Genomic DNA, 15,267 nt, shown 5'->3' with positions numbered 1-15,267 from the left:
ACAATGAAATGGAGTCACTTTCTAAGGCCTTCTCTGTGTCTTTTACAGATAGAAATGAAAAAGCTTACGGCACCTGGGATTCCCAGGCGGTCTTCCATCCAAGTACTAACCAGGCCCTACTCTGCTTAGCTTCTGAGATCAGACGAGATCAGGCGGAGCCAGAGAGGTATGGCCGTAAGCAACTGTATGTCCTCTTCCTAATATTTTAAAATGTGTCAAAGGTTTTGGAGTTTTGATCATGAAAAAGGATTCACTTTCTAATGCCTTCTCAATTTCTTCCAGAGAGAGAAATGAAAAAGCTTACGGCACCTGGGATTCCCAGGCGGTCTTCCATCCAAGTACTAACCAGGCCCTACTCTGCTTAGCTTCTGAGATCAGACGAGATCAGGCGGAGCCAGAGAGGTATGGCCGTAAGCAACTGTATGTCCTCTACCTAATCTTTTAAAATGTGTCAAAGGTTTTGTAGTTTTGACAATTAAATGGAGTCACTTTCTAAGGCCTTCTCTGTGTCTTTTACAGATAGAATTGAAAAAGCTTACGGCACCTGGGATTCCCAGGCGGTCTTCCATCCAAGTACTAACCAGGCCCTACTCTGCTTAGCTTCTGAGATCAGACGAGATCAGGCGGAGCCAGAGAGGTATGGCCGTAAGCAACTGTATGTCCTCTTCCTAATCTTTTAAAATGTGTCAAAGGTTTTGGAGTTTTGATAATGAAAAAGGAGTCACTTTCTAATGCCTTCTCGATTTCTTCCAGAGAGAGAAATGAAAAAGCTTACGGCACCTGGGATTCCCAGGCGGTCTTCCATCCAAGTACTAACCAGGCCCTACTCTGCTTAGCTTCTGAGATCAGACGAGATCAGGCGGAGCCAGAGAGGTATGGCCGTAAGCAACTGTATGTCCTCTACCTAATCTTTTAAAATGTGTCAAAGGTTTTGTAGTTTTGACAATTAAATGGAGTCACTTTCTAAGGCCTTCTCTGTGTCTTTTACAGATAGAATTGAAAAAGCTTACGGCACCTGGGATTCCCAGGCGGTCTTCCATCCAAGTACTAACCAGGCCCTACTCTGCTTAGCTTCTGAGATCAGACGAGATCAGGCGGAGCCAGAGAGGTATGGCCGTAAGCAACTGTATGTCCTCTACCTAATCTTTTAAAATGTGTCAAAGGTTTTGTAGTTTTGACAATGAAATGGAGTCACTTTCTAAGGCCTTCTCTGTGTCTTTTACAGATAGAAATGAAAAAGCTTACGGCACCTGGGATTCCCAGGCGGTCTTCCATCCAAGTACTAACCAGGCCCTACTCTGCTTAGCTTCTGAGATCAGACGAGATCAGGCGGAGCCAGAGAGGTATGGCCGTAAGCAACTGTATGTCCTCTTCCTAATATTTTAAAATGTGTCAAAGGTTTTGGAGTTTTGATCATGAAAAAGGATTCACTTTCTAATGCCTTCTCAATTTCTTCCAGAGAGAGAAATGAAAAAGCTTACGGCACCTGGGATTCCCAGGCGGTCTTCCATCCAAGTACTAACCAGGCCCTACTCTGCTTAGCTTCTGAGATCAGACGAGATCAGGCGGAGCCAGAGAGGTATGGCCGTAAGCAACTGTATGTCCTCTACCTAATCTTTTAAAATGTGTCAAAGGTTTTGTAGTTTTGACAATTAAATGGAGTCACTTTCTAAGGCCTTCTCTGTGTCTTTTACAGATAGAATTGAAAAAGCTTACGGCACCTGGGATTCCCAGGCGGTCTTCCATCCAAGTACTAACCAGGCCCTACTCTGCTTAGCTTCTGAGATCAGACGAGATCAGGCGGAGCCAGAGAGGTATGGCCGTAAGCAACTGTATGTCCTCTACCTAATCTTTTAAAATGTGTCAAAGGTTTTGGAGTTTTGATAATGAAAAAGGAGTCACTTTCTAATGCCTTCTCGATTTCTTCCAGAGAGAGAAATGAAAAAGCTTACGGCACCTGGGATTCCCAGGCGGTCTTCCATCCAAGTACTAACCAGGCCCTACTCTGCTTAGCTTCTGAGATCAGACGAGATCAGGCGGAGCCAGAGAGGTATGGCCGTAAGCAACTGTATGTCCTCTTCCTAATATTTTAAAATGTGTCAAAGGTTTTGGAGTTTCGATCATGAAAAAGGATTCACTTTCTAATGCCTTCTCAATTTCTTCCAGAGAGAGAAATGAAAAAGCTTACGGCACCTGGGATTCCCAGGCGGTCTTCCATCCAAGTACTAACCAGGCCCTACTCTGCTTAGCTTCTGAGATCAGATGAGATCAGGCGGAGCCAGAGAGGTATGGCCGTAAGCAACTGTATGTCCTCTACCTAATCTTTTAAAATGTGTCAAAGGTTTTGTAGTTTTGACAATTAAATGGAGTCACTTTCTAAGGCCTTCTCTGTGTCTTTTACAGATAGAATTGAAAAAGCTTACGGCACCTGGGATTCCCAGGCGGTCTTCCATCCAAGTACTAACCAGGCCCTACTCTGCTTAGCTTCTGAGATCAGACGAGATCAGGCGGAGCCAGAGAGGTATGGCCGTAAGCAACTGTATGTCCTCTTCCTAATCTTTTAAAATGTGTCAAAGGTTTTGGAGTTTTGATAATGAAAAAGGAGTCACTTTCTAATGCCTTCTCGATTTCTTCCAGAGAGAGAAATGAAAAAGCTTACGGCACCTGGGATTCCCAGGCGGTCTTCCATCCAAGTACTAACCAGGCCCTACTCTGCTTAGCTTCTGAGATCAGACGAGATCAGGCGGAGCCAGAGAGGTATGGCCGTAAGCAACTGTATGTCCTCTACCTAATCTTTTAAAATGTGTCAAAGGTTTTGGAGTTTTGATAATGAAAAAGGAGTCACTTTCTAATGCCTTCTCGATTTCTTCCAGAGAGAGAAATGAAAAAGCTTACGGCACCTGGGATTCCCAGGCGGTCTTCCATCCAAGTACTAACCAGGCCCTACTCTGCTTAGCTTCTGAGATCAGACGAGATCAGGCGGAGCCAGAGAGGTATGGCCGTAAGCAACTGTATGTCCTCTTCCTAATATTTTAAAATGTGTCAAAGGTTTTGGAGTTTCGATCATGAAAAAGGATTCGCTTTCTAATGCCTTCTCAATTTCTTCCAGAGAGAGAAATGAAAAAGCTTACGGCACCTGGGATTCCCAGGCGGTCTTCCATCCAAGTACTAACCAGGCCCTACTCTGCTTAGCTTCTGAGATCAGATGAGATCAGGCGGAGCCAGAGAGGTATGGCCGTAAGCAACTGTATGTCCTCTACCTAATCTTTTAAAATGTGTCAAAGGTTTTGTAGTTTTGACAATTAAATGGAGTCACTTTCTAAGGCCTTCTCTGTGTCTTTTACAGATAGAATTGAAAAAGCTTACGGCACCTGGGATTCCCAGGCGGTCTTCCATCCAAGTACTAACCAGGCCCTACTCTGCTTAGCTTCTGAGATCAGACGAGATCAGGCGGAGCCAGAGAGGTATGGCCGTAAGCAACTGTATGTCCTCTTCCTAATCTTTTAAAATGTGTCAAAGGTTTTGGAGTTTTGATAATGAAAAAGGAGTCACTTTCTAATGCCTTCTCGATTTCTTCCAGAGAGAGAAATGAAAAAGCTTACGGCACCTGGGATTCCCAGGCGGTCTTCCATCCAAGTACTAACCAGGCCCTACTCTGCTTAGCTTCTGAGATCAGACGAGATCAGGCGGAGCCAGAGAGGTATGGCCGTAAGCAACTGTATGTCCTCTACCTAATCTTTTAAAATGTGTCAAAGGTTTTGTAGTTTTGACAATTAAATGGAGTCACTTTCTAAGGCCTTCTCTGTGTCTTTTACAGATAGAATTGAAAAAGCTTACGGCACCTGGGATTCCCAGGCGGTCTTCCATCCAAGTACTAACCAGGCCCTACTCTGCTTAGCTTCTGAGATCAGACGAGATCAGGCGGAGCCAGAGAGGTATGGCCGTAAGCAACTGTATGTCCTCTTCCTAATCTTTTAAAACTTGTCAAAGGTTTTGTAGTTTTGACAATTAAATGGAGTCACTTTCTAAGGCCTTCTCTGTGTCTTTTACAGATAGAATTGAAAAAGCTTACGGCACCTGGGATTCCCAGGCGGTCTTCCATCCAAGTACTAACCAGGCCCTACTCTGCTTAGCTTCTGAGATCAGACGAGATCAGGCGGAGCCAGAGAGGTATGGCCGTAAGCAACTGTATGTCCTCTTCCTAATCTTTTAAAATGTGTCAAAGGTTTTGGAGTTTTGATAATGAAAAAGGAGTCACTTTCTAATGCCTTCTCGATTTCTTCCAGAGAGAGAAATGAAAAAGCTTACGGCACCTGGGATTCCCAGGCGGTCTTCCATCCAAGTACTAACCAGGCCCTACTCTGCTTAGCTTCTGAGATCAGACGAGATCAGGCGGAGCCAGAGAGGTATGGCCGTAAGCAACTGTATGTCCTCTTCCTAATCTTTTAAAATGTGTCAAAGGTTTTGGAGTTTTGATAATGAAAAAGGAGTCACTTTCTAATGCCTTCTCGATTTCTTCCAGAGAGAGAAATGAAAAAGCTTACGGCACCTGGGATTCCCAGGCGGTCTTCCATCCAAGTACTAACCAGGCCCTACTCTGCTTAGCTTCTGAGATCAGACGAGATCAGGCGGAGCCAGAGAGGTATGGCCGTAAGCAACTGTATGTCCTCTTCCTAATCTTTTAAAATGTGTCAAAGGTTTTGGAGTTTTGATAATGAAAAAGGAGTCACTTTCTAATGCCTTCTCGATTTCTTCCAGAGAGAGAAATGAAAAAGCTTACGGCACCTGGGATTCCCAGGCGGTCTTCCATCCAAGTACTAACCAGGCCCTACTCTGCTTAGCTTCTGAGATCAGACGAGATCAGGCGGAGCCAGAGAGGTATGGCCGTAAGCAACTGTATGTCCTCTTCCTAATCTTTTAAAATGTGTCAAAGGTTTTGGAGTTTTGATAATGAAAAAGGATTCACTTTCTAATGCCTTCTCAATTTCTTCCAGAGAGAGAAATGAAAAAGCTTACGGCACCTGGGATTCCCAGGCGGTCTTCCATCCAAGTACTAACCAGGCCCTACTCTGCTTAGCTTCTGAGATCAGACGAGATCAGGCGGAGCCAGAGAGGTATGGCCGTAAGCAACTGTATGTCCTCTACCTAATCTTTTAAAATGTGTCAAAGGTTTTGTAGTTTTGACAATTAAATGGAGTCACTTTCTAAGGCCTTCTCTGTGTCTTTTACAGATAGAATTGAAAAAGCTTACGGCACCTGGGATTCCCAGGCGGTCTTCCATCCAAGTACTAACCAGGCCCTACTCTGCTTAGCTTCTGAGATCAGACGAGATCAGGCGGAGCCAGAGAGGTATGGCCGTAAGCAACTGTATGTCCTCTTCCTAATCTTTTAAAATGTGTCAAAGGTTTTGGAGTTTTGATAATGAAAAAGGAGTCACTTTCTAATGCCTTCTCGATTTCTTCCAGAGAGAGAAATGAAAAAGCTTACGGCACCTGGGATTCCCAGGCGGTCTTCCATCCAAGTACTAACCAGGCCCTACTCTGCTTAGCTTCTGAGATCAGACGAGATCAGGCGGAGCCAGAGAGGTATGGCCGTAAGCAACTGTATGTCCTCTTCCTAATCTTTTAAAATGTGTCAAAGGTTTTGGAGTTTTGATAATGAAAAAGGATTCACTTTCTAATGCCTTCTCAATTTCTTCCAGAGAGAGAAATGAAAAAGCTTACGGCACCTGGGATTCCCAGGCGGTCTTCCATCCAAGTACTAACCAGGCCCTACTCTGCTTAGCTTCTGAGATCAGACGAGATCAGGCGGAGCCAGAGAGGTATGGCCGTAAGCAACTGTATGTCCTCTACCTAATCTTTTAAAATGTGTCAAAGGTTTTGTAGTTTTGACAATTAAATGGAGTCACTTTCTAAGGCCTTCTCTGTGTCTTTTACAGATAGAATTGAAAAAGCTTACAGCACCTGGGATTCCCAGGCGGTCTTCCATCCAAGTACTAACCTGGCCCTACTCTGCTTAGCTTCTGAGATCAGACGAGATCAGGCGGAGCCAGAGAGGTATGGCCGTAAGCAACTGCATGTCCTCTACCTAATCTTTTAAAATGTGTCAAAGGTTTTGTAGTTTTGACAATTAAATGGAGTCACTTTCTAAGGCCTTCTCTGTGTCTTTTACAGATAGAATTGAAAAAGCTTACGGCACCTGGGATTCCCAGGCGGTCTTCCATCCAAGTACTAACCAGGCCCTACTCTGCTTAGCTTCTGAGATCAGACGAGATCAGGCGGAGCCAGAGAGGTATGGCCGTAAGCAACTGTATGTCCTCTTCCTAATCTTTTAAAATGTGTCAAAGGTTTTGGAGTTTTGATAATGAAAAAGGAGTCACTTTCTAATGCCTTCTCGATTTCTTCCAGAGAGAGAAATGAAAAAGCTTACGGCACCTGGGATTCCCAGGCGGTCTTCCATCCAAGTACTAACCAGGCCCTACTCTGCTTAGCTTCTGAGATCAGACGAGATCAGGCGGAGCCAGAGAGGTATGGCCGTAAGCAACTGTATGTCCTCTTCCTAATCTTTTAAAATGTGTCAAAGGTTTTGGAGTTTTGATAATGAAAAAGGAGTCACTTTCTAATGCCTTCTCGATTTCTTCCAGAGAGAGAAATGAAAAAGCTTACGGCACCTGGGATTCCCAGGCGGTCTTCCATCCAAGTACTAACCAGGCCCTACTCTGCTTAGCTTCTGAGATCAGACGAGATCAGGCGGAGCCAGAGAGGTATGGCCGTAAGCAACTGTATGTCCTCTTCCTAATCTTTTAAAATGTGTCAAAGGTTTTGGAGTTTTGATAATGAAAAAGGATTCACTTTCTAATGCCTTCTCAATTTCTTCCAGAGAGAGAAATGAAAAAGCTTACGGCACCTGGGATTCCCAGGCGGTCTTCCATCCAAGTACTAACCAGGCCCTACTCTGCTTAGCTTCTGAGATCAGACGAGATCAGGCGGAGCCAGAGAGGTATGGCCGTAAGCAACTGTATGTCCTCTACCTAATCTTTTAAAATGTGTCAAAGGTTTTGTAGTTTTGACAATTAAATGGAGTCACTTTCTAAGGCCTTCTCTGTGTCTTTTACAGATAGAATTGAAAAAGCTTACGGCACCTGGGATTCCCAGGCGGTCTTCCATCCAAGTACTAACCAGGCCCTACTCTGCTTAGCTTCTGAGATCAGACGAGATCAGGCGGAGCCAGAGAGGTATGGCCGTAAGCAACTGTATGTCCTCTACCTAATCTTTTAAAATGTGTCAAAGGTTTTGTAGTTTTGACAATTAAATGGAGTCACTTTCTAAGGCCTTCTCTGTGTCTTTTACAGATAGAATTGAAAAAGCTTACGGCACCTGGGATTCCCAGGCTGTCTTCCATCCAAGTACTAACCAGGCCCTACTCTGCTTAGCTTCTGAGATCAGACGAGATCAGGCGGAGCCAGAGAGGTATGGCCGTAAGCAACTGTATGTCCTCTACCTAATCTTTTAAAATGTGTCAAAGGTTTTGTAGTTTTGACAATGAAATGGAGTCACTTTCTAAGGCCTTCTCTGTGTCTTTTACAGATAGAAATGAAAAAGCTTACGGCACCTGGGATTCCCAGGCGGTCTTCCATCCAAGTACTAACCAGGCCCTACTCTGCTTAGCTTCTGAGATCAGACGAGATCAGGCGGAGCCAGAGAGGTATGGCCGTAAGCAACTGTATGTCCTCTTCCTAATATTTTAAAATGTGTCAAAGGTTTTGGAGTTTTGATCATGAAAAAGGATTCACTTTCTAATGCCTTCTCAATTTCTTCCAGAGAGAGAAATGAAAAAGCTTACGGCACCTGGGATTCCCAGGCGGTCTTCCATCCAAGTACTAACCAGGCCCTACTCTGCTTAGCTTCTGAGATCAGACGAGATCAGGCGGAGCCAGAGAGGTATGGCCGTAAGCAACTGTATGTCCTCTACCTAATCTTTTAAAATGTGTCAAAGGTTTTGTAGTTTTGACAATTAAATGGAGTCACTTTCTAAGGCCTTCTCTGTGTCTTTTACAGATAGAATTGAAAAAGCTTACGGCACCTGGGATTCCCAGGCGGTCTTCCATCCAAGTACTAACCAGGCCCTACTCTGCTTAGCTTCTGAGATCAGACGAGATCAGGCGGAGCCAGAGAGGTATGGCCGTAAGCAACTGTATGTCCTCTTCCTAATATTTTAAAATGTGTCAAAGGTTTTGGAGTTTTGATCATGAAAAAGGATTCACTTTCTAATGCCTTCTCAATTTCTTCCAGAGAGAGAAATGAAAAAGCTTACGGCACCTGGGATTCCCAGGCGGTCTTCCATCCAAGTACTAACCAGGCCCTACTCTGCTTAGCTTCTGAGATCAGACGAGATCAGGCGGAGCCAGAGAGGTATGGCCGTAAGCAACTGTATGTCCTCTACCTAATCTTTTAAAATGTGTCAAAGGTTTTGTAGTTTTGACAATTAAATGGAGTCACTTTCTAAGGCCTTCTCTGTGTCTTTTACAGATAGAATTGAAAAAGCTTACGGCACCTGGGATTCCCAGGCGGTCTTCCATCCAAGTACTAACCAGGCCCTACTCTGCTTAGCTTCTGAGATCAGACGAGATCAGGCGGAGCCAGAGAGGTATGGCCGTAAGCAACTGTATGTCCTCTTCCTAATCTTTTAAAATGTGTCAAAGGTTTTGGAGTTTTGATAATGAAAAAGGAGTCACTTTCTAATGCCTTCTCGATTTCTTCCAGAGAGAGAAATGAAAAAGCTTACGGCACCTGGGATTCCCAGGCGGTCTTCCATCCAAGTACTAACCAGGCCCTACTCTGCTTAGCTTCTGAGATCAGACGAGATCAGGCGGAGCCAGAGAGGTATGGCCGTAAGCAACTGTATGTCCTCTTCCTAATATTTTAAAATGTGTCAAAGGTTTTGGAGTTTTGATAATGAAAAAGGAGTCACTTTCTAATGCCTTCTCGATTTCTTCCAGAGAGAGAAATGAAAAAGCTTACGGCACCTGGGATTCCCAGGCGGTCTTCCATCCAAGTACTAACCAGGCCCTACTCTGCTTAGCTTCTGAGATCAGACGAGATCAGGCGGAGCCAGAGAGGTATGGCCGTAAGCAACTGCATGTCCTCTACCTAATCTTTTAAAATGTGTCAAAGGTTTTGTAGTTTTGACAATTAAATGGAGTCACTTTCTAAGGCCTTCTCTGTGTCTTTTACAAATAGAATTGAAAAAGCTTACGGCACCTGGGATTCCCAGGCGGTCTTCCATCCAAGTACTAACCAGGCCCTACTCTGCTTAGCTTCTGAGATCAGACGAGATCAGGCGGAGCCAGAGAGGTATGGCCGTAAGCAAATGTATGTCCTCTTCCTAATCTTTTAAAATGTGTCAAAGGTTTTGGAGTTTTGATAATGAAAAAGGATTCACTTTCTAATGCCTTCTCAATTTCTTCCAGAGAGAGAAATGAAAAAGCTTACGGCACCTGGGATTCCCAGGCGGTCTTCCATCCAAGTACTAACCAGGCCCTACTCTGCTTAGCTTCTGAGATCAGACGAGATCAGGCGGAGCCAGAGAGGTATGGCCGTAAGCAACTGTATGTCCTCTACCTAATCTTTTAAAATGTGTCAAAGGTTTTGTAGTTTTGACAATGAAATGGAGTCACTTTCTAAGGCCTTCTCTGTGTCTTTTACAGATAGAATTGAAAAAGCTTACGGCACCTGGGATTCCCAGGCGGTCTTCCATCCAAGTACTAACCAGGCCCTACTCTGCTTAGCTTCTGAGATCAGACGAGATCAGGCGGAGCCAGAGAGGTATGGCCGTAAGCAACTGTATGTCCTCTTCCTAATCTTTTAAAATGTGTCAAAGGTTTTGGAGTTTTGATAATGAAAAAGGAGTCACTTTCTAATGCCTTCTCGATTTCTTCCAGAGAGAGAAATGAAAAAGCTTACGGCACCTGGGATTCCCAGGCGGTCTTCCATCCAAGTACTAACCAGGCCCTACTCTGCTTAGCTTCTGAGATCAGACGAGATCAGGCGGAGCCAGAGAGGTATGGCCGTAAGCAACTGTATGTCCTCTTCCTAATATTTTAAAATGTGTCAAAGGTTTTGGAGTTTTGATAATGAAAAAGGATTCACTTTCTAATGCCTTCTCAATTTCTTCCAGAGAGAGAAATGAAAAAGCTTACGGCACCTGGGATTCCCAGGCGGTCTTCCATCCAAGTACTAACCAGGCCCTACTCTGCTTAGCTTCTGAGATCAGACGAGATCAGGCGGAGCCAGAGAGGTATGGCCGTAAGCAACTGCATGTCCTCTACCTAATCTTTTAAAATGTGTCAAAGGTTTTGTAGTTTTGACAATTAAATGGAGTCACTTTCTAAGGCCTTCTCTGTGTCTTTTACAAATAGAATTGAAAAAGCTTACGGCACCTGGGATTCCCAGGCGGTCTTCCATCCAAGTACTAACCAGGCCCTACTCTGCTTAGCTTCTGAGATCAGACGAGATCAGGCGGAGCCAGAGAGGTATGGCCGTAAGCAACTGTATGTCCTCTTCCTAATCTTTTAAAATGTGTCAAAGGTTTTGGAGTTTTGATAATGAAAAAGGAGTCACTTTCTAATGCCTTCTCGATTTCTTCCAGAGAGAGAAATGAAAAAGCTTACGGCACCTGGGATTCCCAGGCGGTCTTCCATCCAAGTACTAACCAGGCCCTACTCTGCTTAGCTTCTGAGATCAGACGAGATCAGGCGGAGCCAGAGAGGTATGGCCGTAAGCAACTGTATGTCCTCTTCCTAATCTTTTAAAATGTGTCAAAGGTTTTGGAGTTTTGATAATGAAAAAGGAGTCACTTTCTAATGCCTTCTCGATTTCTTCCAGAGAGAGAAATGAAAAAGCTTACGGCACCTGGGATTCCCAGGCGGTCTTCCATCCAAGTACTAACCAGGCCCTACTCTGCTTAGCTTCTGAGATAAGACGAGATCAGGCGGAGCCAGAGAGGTATGGCCGTAAGCAACTGTATGTCCTCTTCCTAATCTTTTAAAATGTGTCAAAGGTTTTGGAGTTTTGATAATGAAAAAGGATTCACTTTCTAATGCCTTCTCAATTTCTTCCAGAGAGAGAAATGAAAAAGCTTACGGCACCTGGGATTCCCAGGCGGTCTTCCATCCAAGTACTAACCAGGCCCTACTCTGCTTAGCTTCTGAGATCAGACGAGATCAGGCGGAGCCAGAGAGGTATGGCCGTAAGCAACTGTATGTCCTCTACCTAATCTTTTAAAATGTGTCAAAGGTTTTGTAGTTTTGACAATTAAATGGAGTCACTTTCTAAGGCCTTCTCTGTGTCTTTTACAGATAGAATTGAAAAAGCTTACGGCACCTGGGATTCCCAGGCGGTCTTCCATCCAAGTACTAACCAGGCCCTACTCTGCTTAGCTTCTGAGATCAGACGAGATCAGGCGGAGCCAGAGAGGTATGGCCGTAAGCAACTGTATGTCCTCTACCTAATCTTTTAAAATGTGTCAAAGGTTTTGTAGTTTTGACAATTAAATGGAGTCACTTTCTAAGGCCTTCTCTGTGTCTTTTACAGATAGAATTGAAAAAGCTTACGGCACCTGGGATTCCCAGGCGGTCTTCCATCCAAGTACTAACCAGGCCCTACTCTGCTTAGCTTCTGAGATCAGACGAGATCAGGCGGAGCCAGAGAGGTATGGCCGTAAGCAACTGTATGTCCTCTACCTAATCTTTTAAAATGTGTCAAAGGTTTTGTAGTTTTGACAATTAAATGGAGTCACTTTCTAAGGCCTTCTCTGTGTCTTTTACAGATAGAATTGAAAAAGCTTACGGCACCTGGGATTCCCAGGCGGTCTTCCATCCAAGTACTAACCAGGCCCTACTCTGCTTAGCTTCTGAGATCAGACGAGATCAGGCGGAGCCAGAGAGGTATGGCCGTAAGCAACTGTATGTCCTCTACCTAATCTTTTAAAATGTGTCAAAGGTTTTGTAGTTTTGACAATGAAATGGAGTCACTTTCTAAGGCCTTCTCTGTGTCTTTTACAGATAGAAATGAAAAAGCTTACGGCACCTGGGATTCCCAGGCGGTCTTCCATCCAAGTACTAACCAGGCCCTTCTCTGCTTAGCTTCTGAGATCAGACGAGATCAGGCGGAGCCAGAGAGGTATGGCCGTAAGCAACTGTATGTCCTCTACCTAATCTTTTAAAATGTGTCAAAGGTTTTGTAGTTTTGACAATTAAATGGAGTCACTTTCTAAGGCCTTCTCTGTGTCTTTTACAGATAGAATTGAAAAAGCTTACGGCACCTGGGATTCCCAGGCGGTCTTCCATCCAAGTACTAACCAGGCCCTACTCTGCTTAGCTTCTGAGATCAGACGAGATCAGGCGGAGCCAGAGAGGTATGGCCGTAAGCAACTGTATGTCCTCTTCCTAATCTTTTAAAATGTGTCAAAGGTTTTGGAGTTTTGATAATGAAAAAGGAGTCACTTTCTAATGCCTTCTCGATTTCTTCCAGAGAGAGAAATGAAAAAGCTTACGGCACCTGGGATTCCCAGGCGGTCTTCCATCCAAGTACTAACCAGGCCCTACTCTGCTTAGCTTCTGAGATCAGACGAGATCAGGCGGAGCCAGAGAGGTATGGCCGTAAGCAACTGTATGTCCTCTACCTAATCTTTTAAAATGTGTCAAAGGTTTTGTAGTTTTGACAATGAAATGGAGTCACTTTCTAAGGCCTTCTCTGTGTCTTTTACAGATAGAATTGAAAAAGCTTACGGCACCTGGGATTCCCAGGCGGTCTTCCATCCAAGTACTAACCAGGCCCTACTCTGCTTAGCTTCTGAGATCAGACGAGATCAGGCGGAGCCAGAGAGGTATGGCCGTAAGCAACTGTATGTCCTCTTCCTAATATTTTAAAATGTGTCAAAGGTTTTGGAGTTTTGATCATGAAAAAGGATTCACTTTCTAATGCCTTCTCAATTTCTTCCAGAGAGAGAAATGAAAAAGCTTACGGCACCTGGGATTCCCAGGCGGTCTTCCATCCAAGTACTAACCAGGCCCTACTCTGCTTAGCTTCTGAGATCAGACGAGATCAGGCGGAGCCAGAGAGGTATGGCCGTAAGCAACTGTATGTCCTCTTCCTAATCTTTTAAAATGTGTCAAAGGTTTTGGAGTTTTGATAATGAAAAAGGATTCACTTTCTAATGCCTTCTCAATTTCTTCCAGAGAGAGAAATGAAAAAGCTTACGGCACCTGGGATTCCCAGGCGGTCTTCCATCCAAGTACTAACCAGGCCCTACTCTGCTTAGCTTCTGAGATCAGACGAGATCAGGCGGAGCCAGAGAGGTATGGCCGTAAGCAACTGTATGTCCTCTACCTAATCTTTTAAAATGTGTCAAAGGTTTTGTAGTTTTGACAATTAAATGGAGTCACTTTCTAAGGCCTTCTCTGTGTCTTTTACAGATAGAATTGAAAAAGCTTACGGCACCTGGGATTCCCAGGCGGTCTTCCATCCAAGTACTAACCAGGCCCTACTCTGCTTAGCTTCTGAGATCAGACGAGATCAGGCGGAGCCAGAGAGGTATGGCCGTAAGCAACTGTATGTCCTCTACCTCCATCCATCCATCCATCCATTGTCAAACCGCTTATCCTGCACACAGGGTCGCGGGGGGGCTGGAGTCCATCCCAGCCAACTTCGGGCGATAGACAGGGTACACCCTGGATTGGTTGCCAGCCAATCGCAGGGCAACACAGAGACACACAACCATTCACACTCACACTCACACAACTACGGGCAATTTAAAGTCCCCAATTAACCTGATCCCCAGAGCATGTCTTTGGACTGTGGGAGGAAGCCGGAGAACCCGGAGAGAACCCACGCAGACACGGGGAGAACATGCAGACTCCACACAGAAAGGCTACTGGGCGGAATCGAACCCAGGACCTTCTTGCTGTGAGGCAACAGTGCTAACCACCGCGCCACCGTGCCGCCCTGTCCTCTACCTAATCTTTTAAAATGTGTCAAAGGTTTTGTAGTTTTGACAATTAAATGGAGTCACTTTCTAAGGCCTTCTCTGTGTCTTTTACAGATAGAATTGAAAAAGCTTACGGCACCTGGGATTCCCAGGCGGTCTTCCATCCAAGTACTAACCAGGCCCTACTCTGCTTAGCTTCTGAGATCAGACGAGATCAGGCGGAGCCAGAGAGGTATGGCCGTAAGCAACTGTATGTCCTCTTCCTAATCTTTTAAAATGTGTCAAAGGTTTTGGAGTTTTGATAATGAAAAAGGAGTCACTTTCTAATGCCTTCTCGATTTCTTCCAGAGAGAGAAATGAAAAAGCTTACGGCACCTGGGATTCCCAGGCGGTCTTCCATCCAAGTACTAACCAGGCCCTACTCTGCTTAGCTTCTGAGATCAGACGAGATCAGGCGGAGCCAGAGAGGTATGGCCGTAAGCAACTGTATGTCCTCTTCCTAATCTTTTAAAATGTGTCAAAGGTTTTGGAGTTTTGATAATGAAAAAGGAGTCACTTTCTAATGCCTTCTCGATTTCTTCCAGAGAGAGAAATGAAAAAGCTTACGGCACCTGGGATTCCCAGGCGGTCTTCCATCCAAGTACTAACCAGGCCCTACTCTGCTTAGCTTCTGAGATCAGACGAGATCAGGCGGAGCCAGAGAGGTATGGCCGTAAGCAACTGTATGTCCTCTTCCTAATCTTTTAAAATGTGTCAAAGGTTTTGGAGTTTTGATAATGAAAAAGGAGTCACTTTCTAATGCCTTCTCGATTTCTTCCAGAGAGAGAAATGAAAAAGCTTACGGCACCTGGGATTCCCAGGCGGTCTTCCATCCAAGTACTAACCAGGCCCTACTCTGCTTAGCTTCTGAGATCAGACGAGATCAGGCGGAGCCAGAGAGGTATGGCCGTAAGCAACTGTATGTCCTCTTCCTAATCTTTTAAAATGTGTCAAAGGTTTTGGAGTTTTGATAATGAAAAAGGATTCACTTTCTAATGCCTTCTCAATTTCTTCCAGAGAGAGAAATGAAAAAGCTTACGGCACCTGGGATTCCCAGGCGGTCTTCCATCCAAGTACTAACCAGGCCCTACTCTGCTTAGCTTCTGAGATCAGACGAGATCAGGCGGAGCCAGAGAGGTATGGCCGTAAGCAACTGTATGTCCTCTACCTAATCTTTTAAAATGTGTCAAAGGTTTTGTAGTTTTGACAATTAAATGGAGTCACTTTCTAAGGCCTTCTCTG

General features: G+C 44.7%; 63 non-coding genes across 63 annotated transcripts; all 63 read right to left on the bottom strand.

Moving 5' to 3' along the window:
• Window positions 1-61: 61 nt before the first annotated feature.
• Window positions 62-180, bottom strand: LOC144403083 (5S ribosomal RNA). The gene has a single exon (XR_013465021.1). It is a non-coding gene; the product is annotated as a 5S ribosomal RNA (ribosomal RNA).
• Window positions 181-297: 117 nt separating this feature from the next.
• On the bottom strand, window positions 298-416 carry LOC144403082 (5S ribosomal RNA). The gene has a single exon (XR_013465020.1). It is a non-coding gene; the product is annotated as a 5S ribosomal RNA (ribosomal RNA).
• Window positions 417-532: 116 nt separating this feature from the next.
• On the bottom strand, window positions 533-651 carry LOC144403081 (5S ribosomal RNA). Its single transcript, XR_013465019.1, has one exon. It is a non-coding gene; the product is annotated as a 5S ribosomal RNA (ribosomal RNA).
• Window positions 652-768: 117 nt separating this feature from the next.
• Window positions 769-887, bottom strand: LOC144403080 (5S ribosomal RNA). The gene has a single exon (XR_013465018.1). It is a non-coding gene; the product is annotated as a 5S ribosomal RNA (ribosomal RNA).
• A 116-nt stretch (window positions 888-1,003) lies between these two features.
• Window positions 1,004-1,122, bottom strand: LOC144403079 (5S ribosomal RNA). The gene has a single exon (XR_013465017.1). It is a non-coding gene; the product is annotated as a 5S ribosomal RNA (ribosomal RNA).
• Window positions 1,123-1,238: 116 nt separating this feature from the next.
• LOC144403078 (5S ribosomal RNA) lies at window positions 1,239-1,357 on the bottom strand. Its single transcript, XR_013465016.1, has one exon. It is a non-coding gene; the product is annotated as a 5S ribosomal RNA (ribosomal RNA).
• A 117-nt stretch (window positions 1,358-1,474) lies between these two features.
• LOC144403076 (5S ribosomal RNA) lies at window positions 1,475-1,593 on the bottom strand. Its single transcript, XR_013465014.1, has one exon. It is a non-coding gene; the product is annotated as a 5S ribosomal RNA (ribosomal RNA).
• Window positions 1,594-1,709: 116 nt separating this feature from the next.
• Window positions 1,710-1,828, bottom strand: LOC144403075 (5S ribosomal RNA). The gene has a single exon (XR_013465013.1). It is a non-coding gene; the product is annotated as a 5S ribosomal RNA (ribosomal RNA).
• A 117-nt stretch (window positions 1,829-1,945) lies between these two features.
• LOC144403074 (5S ribosomal RNA) lies at window positions 1,946-2,064 on the bottom strand. Its single transcript, XR_013465012.1, has one exon. It is a non-coding gene; the product is annotated as a 5S ribosomal RNA (ribosomal RNA).
• A 117-nt stretch (window positions 2,065-2,181) lies between these two features.
• On the bottom strand, window positions 2,182-2,300 carry LOC144403249 (5S ribosomal RNA). The gene has a single exon (XR_013465187.1). It is a non-coding gene; the product is annotated as a 5S ribosomal RNA (ribosomal RNA).
• A 116-nt stretch (window positions 2,301-2,416) lies between these two features.
• LOC144403073 (5S ribosomal RNA) lies at window positions 2,417-2,535 on the bottom strand. Its single transcript, XR_013465011.1, has one exon. It is a non-coding gene; the product is annotated as a 5S ribosomal RNA (ribosomal RNA).
• Window positions 2,536-2,652: 117 nt separating this feature from the next.
• Window positions 2,653-2,771, bottom strand: LOC144403072 (5S ribosomal RNA). The gene has a single exon (XR_013465010.1). It is a non-coding gene; the product is annotated as a 5S ribosomal RNA (ribosomal RNA).
• Window positions 2,772-2,888: 117 nt separating this feature from the next.
• Window positions 2,889-3,007, bottom strand: LOC144403071 (5S ribosomal RNA). The gene has a single exon (XR_013465009.1). It is a non-coding gene; the product is annotated as a 5S ribosomal RNA (ribosomal RNA).
• Window positions 3,008-3,124: 117 nt separating this feature from the next.
• Window positions 3,125-3,243, bottom strand: LOC144403138 (5S ribosomal RNA). The gene has a single exon (XR_013465076.1). It is a non-coding gene; the product is annotated as a 5S ribosomal RNA (ribosomal RNA).
• A 116-nt stretch (window positions 3,244-3,359) lies between these two features.
• LOC144403070 (5S ribosomal RNA) lies at window positions 3,360-3,478 on the bottom strand. Its single transcript, XR_013465008.1, has one exon. It is a non-coding gene; the product is annotated as a 5S ribosomal RNA (ribosomal RNA).
• A 117-nt stretch (window positions 3,479-3,595) lies between these two features.
• LOC144403069 (5S ribosomal RNA) lies at window positions 3,596-3,714 on the bottom strand. The gene has a single exon (XR_013465007.1). It is a non-coding gene; the product is annotated as a 5S ribosomal RNA (ribosomal RNA).
• A 116-nt stretch (window positions 3,715-3,830) lies between these two features.
• Window positions 3,831-3,949, bottom strand: LOC144403068 (5S ribosomal RNA). Its single transcript, XR_013465006.1, has one exon. It is a non-coding gene; the product is annotated as a 5S ribosomal RNA (ribosomal RNA).
• Window positions 3,950-4,065: 116 nt separating this feature from the next.
• On the bottom strand, window positions 4,066-4,184 carry LOC144403067 (5S ribosomal RNA). Its single transcript, XR_013465005.1, has one exon. It is a non-coding gene; the product is annotated as a 5S ribosomal RNA (ribosomal RNA).
• Window positions 4,185-4,301: 117 nt separating this feature from the next.
• LOC144403065 (5S ribosomal RNA) lies at window positions 4,302-4,420 on the bottom strand. The gene has a single exon (XR_013465003.1). It is a non-coding gene; the product is annotated as a 5S ribosomal RNA (ribosomal RNA).
• Window positions 4,421-4,537: 117 nt separating this feature from the next.
• LOC144403064 (5S ribosomal RNA) lies at window positions 4,538-4,656 on the bottom strand. The gene has a single exon (XR_013465002.1). It is a non-coding gene; the product is annotated as a 5S ribosomal RNA (ribosomal RNA).
• A 117-nt stretch (window positions 4,657-4,773) lies between these two features.
• Window positions 4,774-4,892, bottom strand: LOC144403063 (5S ribosomal RNA). Its single transcript, XR_013465001.1, has one exon. It is a non-coding gene; the product is annotated as a 5S ribosomal RNA (ribosomal RNA).
• Window positions 4,893-5,009: 117 nt separating this feature from the next.
• LOC144403062 (5S ribosomal RNA) lies at window positions 5,010-5,128 on the bottom strand. The gene has a single exon (XR_013465000.1). It is a non-coding gene; the product is annotated as a 5S ribosomal RNA (ribosomal RNA).
• Window positions 5,129-5,244: 116 nt separating this feature from the next.
• Window positions 5,245-5,363, bottom strand: LOC144403061 (5S ribosomal RNA). The gene has a single exon (XR_013464999.1). It is a non-coding gene; the product is annotated as a 5S ribosomal RNA (ribosomal RNA).
• A 117-nt stretch (window positions 5,364-5,480) lies between these two features.
• Window positions 5,481-5,599, bottom strand: LOC144403060 (5S ribosomal RNA). The gene has a single exon (XR_013464998.1). It is a non-coding gene; the product is annotated as a 5S ribosomal RNA (ribosomal RNA).
• A 117-nt stretch (window positions 5,600-5,716) lies between these two features.
• On the bottom strand, window positions 5,717-5,835 carry LOC144403059 (5S ribosomal RNA). The gene has a single exon (XR_013464997.1). It is a non-coding gene; the product is annotated as a 5S ribosomal RNA (ribosomal RNA).
• Window positions 5,836-5,951: 116 nt separating this feature from the next.
• Window positions 5,952-6,070, bottom strand: LOC144404978 (5S ribosomal RNA). The gene has a single exon (XR_013466920.1). It is a non-coding gene; the product is annotated as a 5S ribosomal RNA (ribosomal RNA).
• A 116-nt stretch (window positions 6,071-6,186) lies between these two features.
• On the bottom strand, window positions 6,187-6,305 carry LOC144403058 (5S ribosomal RNA). Its single transcript, XR_013464996.1, has one exon. It is a non-coding gene; the product is annotated as a 5S ribosomal RNA (ribosomal RNA).
• A 117-nt stretch (window positions 6,306-6,422) lies between these two features.
• On the bottom strand, window positions 6,423-6,541 carry LOC144403057 (5S ribosomal RNA). Its single transcript, XR_013464995.1, has one exon. It is a non-coding gene; the product is annotated as a 5S ribosomal RNA (ribosomal RNA).
• A 117-nt stretch (window positions 6,542-6,658) lies between these two features.
• Window positions 6,659-6,777, bottom strand: LOC144403056 (5S ribosomal RNA). The gene has a single exon (XR_013464994.1). It is a non-coding gene; the product is annotated as a 5S ribosomal RNA (ribosomal RNA).
• A 117-nt stretch (window positions 6,778-6,894) lies between these two features.
• On the bottom strand, window positions 6,895-7,013 carry LOC144403054 (5S ribosomal RNA). The gene has a single exon (XR_013464992.1). It is a non-coding gene; the product is annotated as a 5S ribosomal RNA (ribosomal RNA).
• A 116-nt stretch (window positions 7,014-7,129) lies between these two features.
• LOC144403053 (5S ribosomal RNA) lies at window positions 7,130-7,248 on the bottom strand. The gene has a single exon (XR_013464991.1). It is a non-coding gene; the product is annotated as a 5S ribosomal RNA (ribosomal RNA).
• Window positions 7,249-7,364: 116 nt separating this feature from the next.
• Window positions 7,365-7,483, bottom strand: LOC144399382 (5S ribosomal RNA). Its single transcript, XR_013461527.1, has one exon. It is a non-coding gene; the product is annotated as a 5S ribosomal RNA (ribosomal RNA).
• Window positions 7,484-7,599: 116 nt separating this feature from the next.
• On the bottom strand, window positions 7,600-7,718 carry LOC144403052 (5S ribosomal RNA). The gene has a single exon (XR_013464990.1). It is a non-coding gene; the product is annotated as a 5S ribosomal RNA (ribosomal RNA).
• A 117-nt stretch (window positions 7,719-7,835) lies between these two features.
• Window positions 7,836-7,954, bottom strand: LOC144403051 (5S ribosomal RNA). Its single transcript, XR_013464989.1, has one exon. It is a non-coding gene; the product is annotated as a 5S ribosomal RNA (ribosomal RNA).
• A 116-nt stretch (window positions 7,955-8,070) lies between these two features.
• LOC144403050 (5S ribosomal RNA) lies at window positions 8,071-8,189 on the bottom strand. The gene has a single exon (XR_013464988.1). It is a non-coding gene; the product is annotated as a 5S ribosomal RNA (ribosomal RNA).
• A 117-nt stretch (window positions 8,190-8,306) lies between these two features.
• LOC144403049 (5S ribosomal RNA) lies at window positions 8,307-8,425 on the bottom strand. The gene has a single exon (XR_013464987.1). It is a non-coding gene; the product is annotated as a 5S ribosomal RNA (ribosomal RNA).
• A 116-nt stretch (window positions 8,426-8,541) lies between these two features.
• Window positions 8,542-8,660, bottom strand: LOC144403048 (5S ribosomal RNA). The gene has a single exon (XR_013464986.1). It is a non-coding gene; the product is annotated as a 5S ribosomal RNA (ribosomal RNA).
• Window positions 8,661-8,777: 117 nt separating this feature from the next.
• Window positions 8,778-8,896, bottom strand: LOC144403047 (5S ribosomal RNA). The gene has a single exon (XR_013464985.1). It is a non-coding gene; the product is annotated as a 5S ribosomal RNA (ribosomal RNA).
• Window positions 8,897-9,013: 117 nt separating this feature from the next.
• Window positions 9,014-9,132, bottom strand: LOC144403046 (5S ribosomal RNA). The gene has a single exon (XR_013464984.1). It is a non-coding gene; the product is annotated as a 5S ribosomal RNA (ribosomal RNA).
• A 116-nt stretch (window positions 9,133-9,248) lies between these two features.
• Window positions 9,249-9,367, bottom strand: LOC144403045 (5S ribosomal RNA). Its single transcript, XR_013464983.1, has one exon. It is a non-coding gene; the product is annotated as a 5S ribosomal RNA (ribosomal RNA).
• A 117-nt stretch (window positions 9,368-9,484) lies between these two features.
• On the bottom strand, window positions 9,485-9,603 carry LOC144403043 (5S ribosomal RNA). Its single transcript, XR_013464981.1, has one exon. It is a non-coding gene; the product is annotated as a 5S ribosomal RNA (ribosomal RNA).
• Window positions 9,604-9,719: 116 nt separating this feature from the next.
• LOC144403042 (5S ribosomal RNA) lies at window positions 9,720-9,838 on the bottom strand. Its single transcript, XR_013464980.1, has one exon. It is a non-coding gene; the product is annotated as a 5S ribosomal RNA (ribosomal RNA).
• A 117-nt stretch (window positions 9,839-9,955) lies between these two features.
• On the bottom strand, window positions 9,956-10,074 carry LOC144403041 (5S ribosomal RNA). The gene has a single exon (XR_013464979.1). It is a non-coding gene; the product is annotated as a 5S ribosomal RNA (ribosomal RNA).
• A 117-nt stretch (window positions 10,075-10,191) lies between these two features.
• LOC144403040 (5S ribosomal RNA) lies at window positions 10,192-10,310 on the bottom strand. Its single transcript, XR_013464978.1, has one exon. It is a non-coding gene; the product is annotated as a 5S ribosomal RNA (ribosomal RNA).
• Window positions 10,311-10,426: 116 nt separating this feature from the next.
• On the bottom strand, window positions 10,427-10,545 carry LOC144403039 (5S ribosomal RNA). The gene has a single exon (XR_013464977.1). It is a non-coding gene; the product is annotated as a 5S ribosomal RNA (ribosomal RNA).
• Window positions 10,546-10,662: 117 nt separating this feature from the next.
• LOC144403038 (5S ribosomal RNA) lies at window positions 10,663-10,781 on the bottom strand. Its single transcript, XR_013464976.1, has one exon. It is a non-coding gene; the product is annotated as a 5S ribosomal RNA (ribosomal RNA).
• A 117-nt stretch (window positions 10,782-10,898) lies between these two features.
• LOC144399460 (5S ribosomal RNA) lies at window positions 10,899-11,017 on the bottom strand. Its single transcript, XR_013461606.1, has one exon. It is a non-coding gene; the product is annotated as a 5S ribosomal RNA (ribosomal RNA).
• Window positions 11,018-11,134: 117 nt separating this feature from the next.
• LOC144403037 (5S ribosomal RNA) lies at window positions 11,135-11,253 on the bottom strand. The gene has a single exon (XR_013464975.1). It is a non-coding gene; the product is annotated as a 5S ribosomal RNA (ribosomal RNA).
• A 116-nt stretch (window positions 11,254-11,369) lies between these two features.
• LOC144403036 (5S ribosomal RNA) lies at window positions 11,370-11,488 on the bottom strand. The gene has a single exon (XR_013464974.1). It is a non-coding gene; the product is annotated as a 5S ribosomal RNA (ribosomal RNA).
• Window positions 11,489-11,604: 116 nt separating this feature from the next.
• On the bottom strand, window positions 11,605-11,723 carry LOC144403035 (5S ribosomal RNA). The gene has a single exon (XR_013464972.1). It is a non-coding gene; the product is annotated as a 5S ribosomal RNA (ribosomal RNA).
• A 116-nt stretch (window positions 11,724-11,839) lies between these two features.
• On the bottom strand, window positions 11,840-11,958 carry LOC144403034 (5S ribosomal RNA). Its single transcript, XR_013464971.1, has one exon. It is a non-coding gene; the product is annotated as a 5S ribosomal RNA (ribosomal RNA).
• Window positions 11,959-12,074: 116 nt separating this feature from the next.
• On the bottom strand, window positions 12,075-12,193 carry LOC144397055 (5S ribosomal RNA). The gene has a single exon (XR_013459200.1). It is a non-coding gene; the product is annotated as a 5S ribosomal RNA (ribosomal RNA).
• Window positions 12,194-12,309: 116 nt separating this feature from the next.
• LOC144403032 (5S ribosomal RNA) lies at window positions 12,310-12,428 on the bottom strand. Its single transcript, XR_013464969.1, has one exon. It is a non-coding gene; the product is annotated as a 5S ribosomal RNA (ribosomal RNA).
• A 117-nt stretch (window positions 12,429-12,545) lies between these two features.
• On the bottom strand, window positions 12,546-12,664 carry LOC144403031 (5S ribosomal RNA). The gene has a single exon (XR_013464968.1). It is a non-coding gene; the product is annotated as a 5S ribosomal RNA (ribosomal RNA).
• A 116-nt stretch (window positions 12,665-12,780) lies between these two features.
• Window positions 12,781-12,899, bottom strand: LOC144403030 (5S ribosomal RNA). The gene has a single exon (XR_013464967.1). It is a non-coding gene; the product is annotated as a 5S ribosomal RNA (ribosomal RNA).
• Window positions 12,900-13,016: 117 nt separating this feature from the next.
• LOC144403029 (5S ribosomal RNA) lies at window positions 13,017-13,135 on the bottom strand. The gene has a single exon (XR_013464966.1). It is a non-coding gene; the product is annotated as a 5S ribosomal RNA (ribosomal RNA).
• A 117-nt stretch (window positions 13,136-13,252) lies between these two features.
• LOC144403028 (5S ribosomal RNA) lies at window positions 13,253-13,371 on the bottom strand. Its single transcript, XR_013464965.1, has one exon. It is a non-coding gene; the product is annotated as a 5S ribosomal RNA (ribosomal RNA).
• Window positions 13,372-13,487: 116 nt separating this feature from the next.
• Window positions 13,488-13,606, bottom strand: LOC144403026 (5S ribosomal RNA). Its single transcript, XR_013464963.1, has one exon. It is a non-coding gene; the product is annotated as a 5S ribosomal RNA (ribosomal RNA).
• A 507-nt stretch (window positions 13,607-14,113) lies between these two features.
• LOC144403025 (5S ribosomal RNA) lies at window positions 14,114-14,232 on the bottom strand. The gene has a single exon (XR_013464962.1). It is a non-coding gene; the product is annotated as a 5S ribosomal RNA (ribosomal RNA).
• Window positions 14,233-14,349: 117 nt separating this feature from the next.
• On the bottom strand, window positions 14,350-14,468 carry LOC144403024 (5S ribosomal RNA). The gene has a single exon (XR_013464961.1). It is a non-coding gene; the product is annotated as a 5S ribosomal RNA (ribosomal RNA).
• A 117-nt stretch (window positions 14,469-14,585) lies between these two features.
• LOC144403023 (5S ribosomal RNA) lies at window positions 14,586-14,704 on the bottom strand. The gene has a single exon (XR_013464960.1). It is a non-coding gene; the product is annotated as a 5S ribosomal RNA (ribosomal RNA).
• Window positions 14,705-14,821: 117 nt separating this feature from the next.
• Window positions 14,822-14,940, bottom strand: LOC144403022 (5S ribosomal RNA). The gene has a single exon (XR_013464959.1). It is a non-coding gene; the product is annotated as a 5S ribosomal RNA (ribosomal RNA).
• A 117-nt stretch (window positions 14,941-15,057) lies between these two features.
• On the bottom strand, window positions 15,058-15,176 carry LOC144403020 (5S ribosomal RNA). Its single transcript, XR_013464957.1, has one exon. It is a non-coding gene; the product is annotated as a 5S ribosomal RNA (ribosomal RNA).
• Between the last annotated feature and the right edge of the window lie 91 nt (window positions 15,177-15,267).

This window comes from Gasterosteus aculeatus, chromosome 2 (assembly GCF_964276395.1).
Source record: "Gasterosteus aculeatus chromosome 2, fGasAcu3.hap1.1, whole genome shotgun sequence".
Lineage (NCBI taxonomy): Eukaryota > Metazoa > Chordata > Actinopteri > Perciformes > Gasterosteidae > Gasterosteus > Gasterosteus aculeatus.
This window is presented reverse-complemented; position numbering and strand designations above follow the sequence as displayed.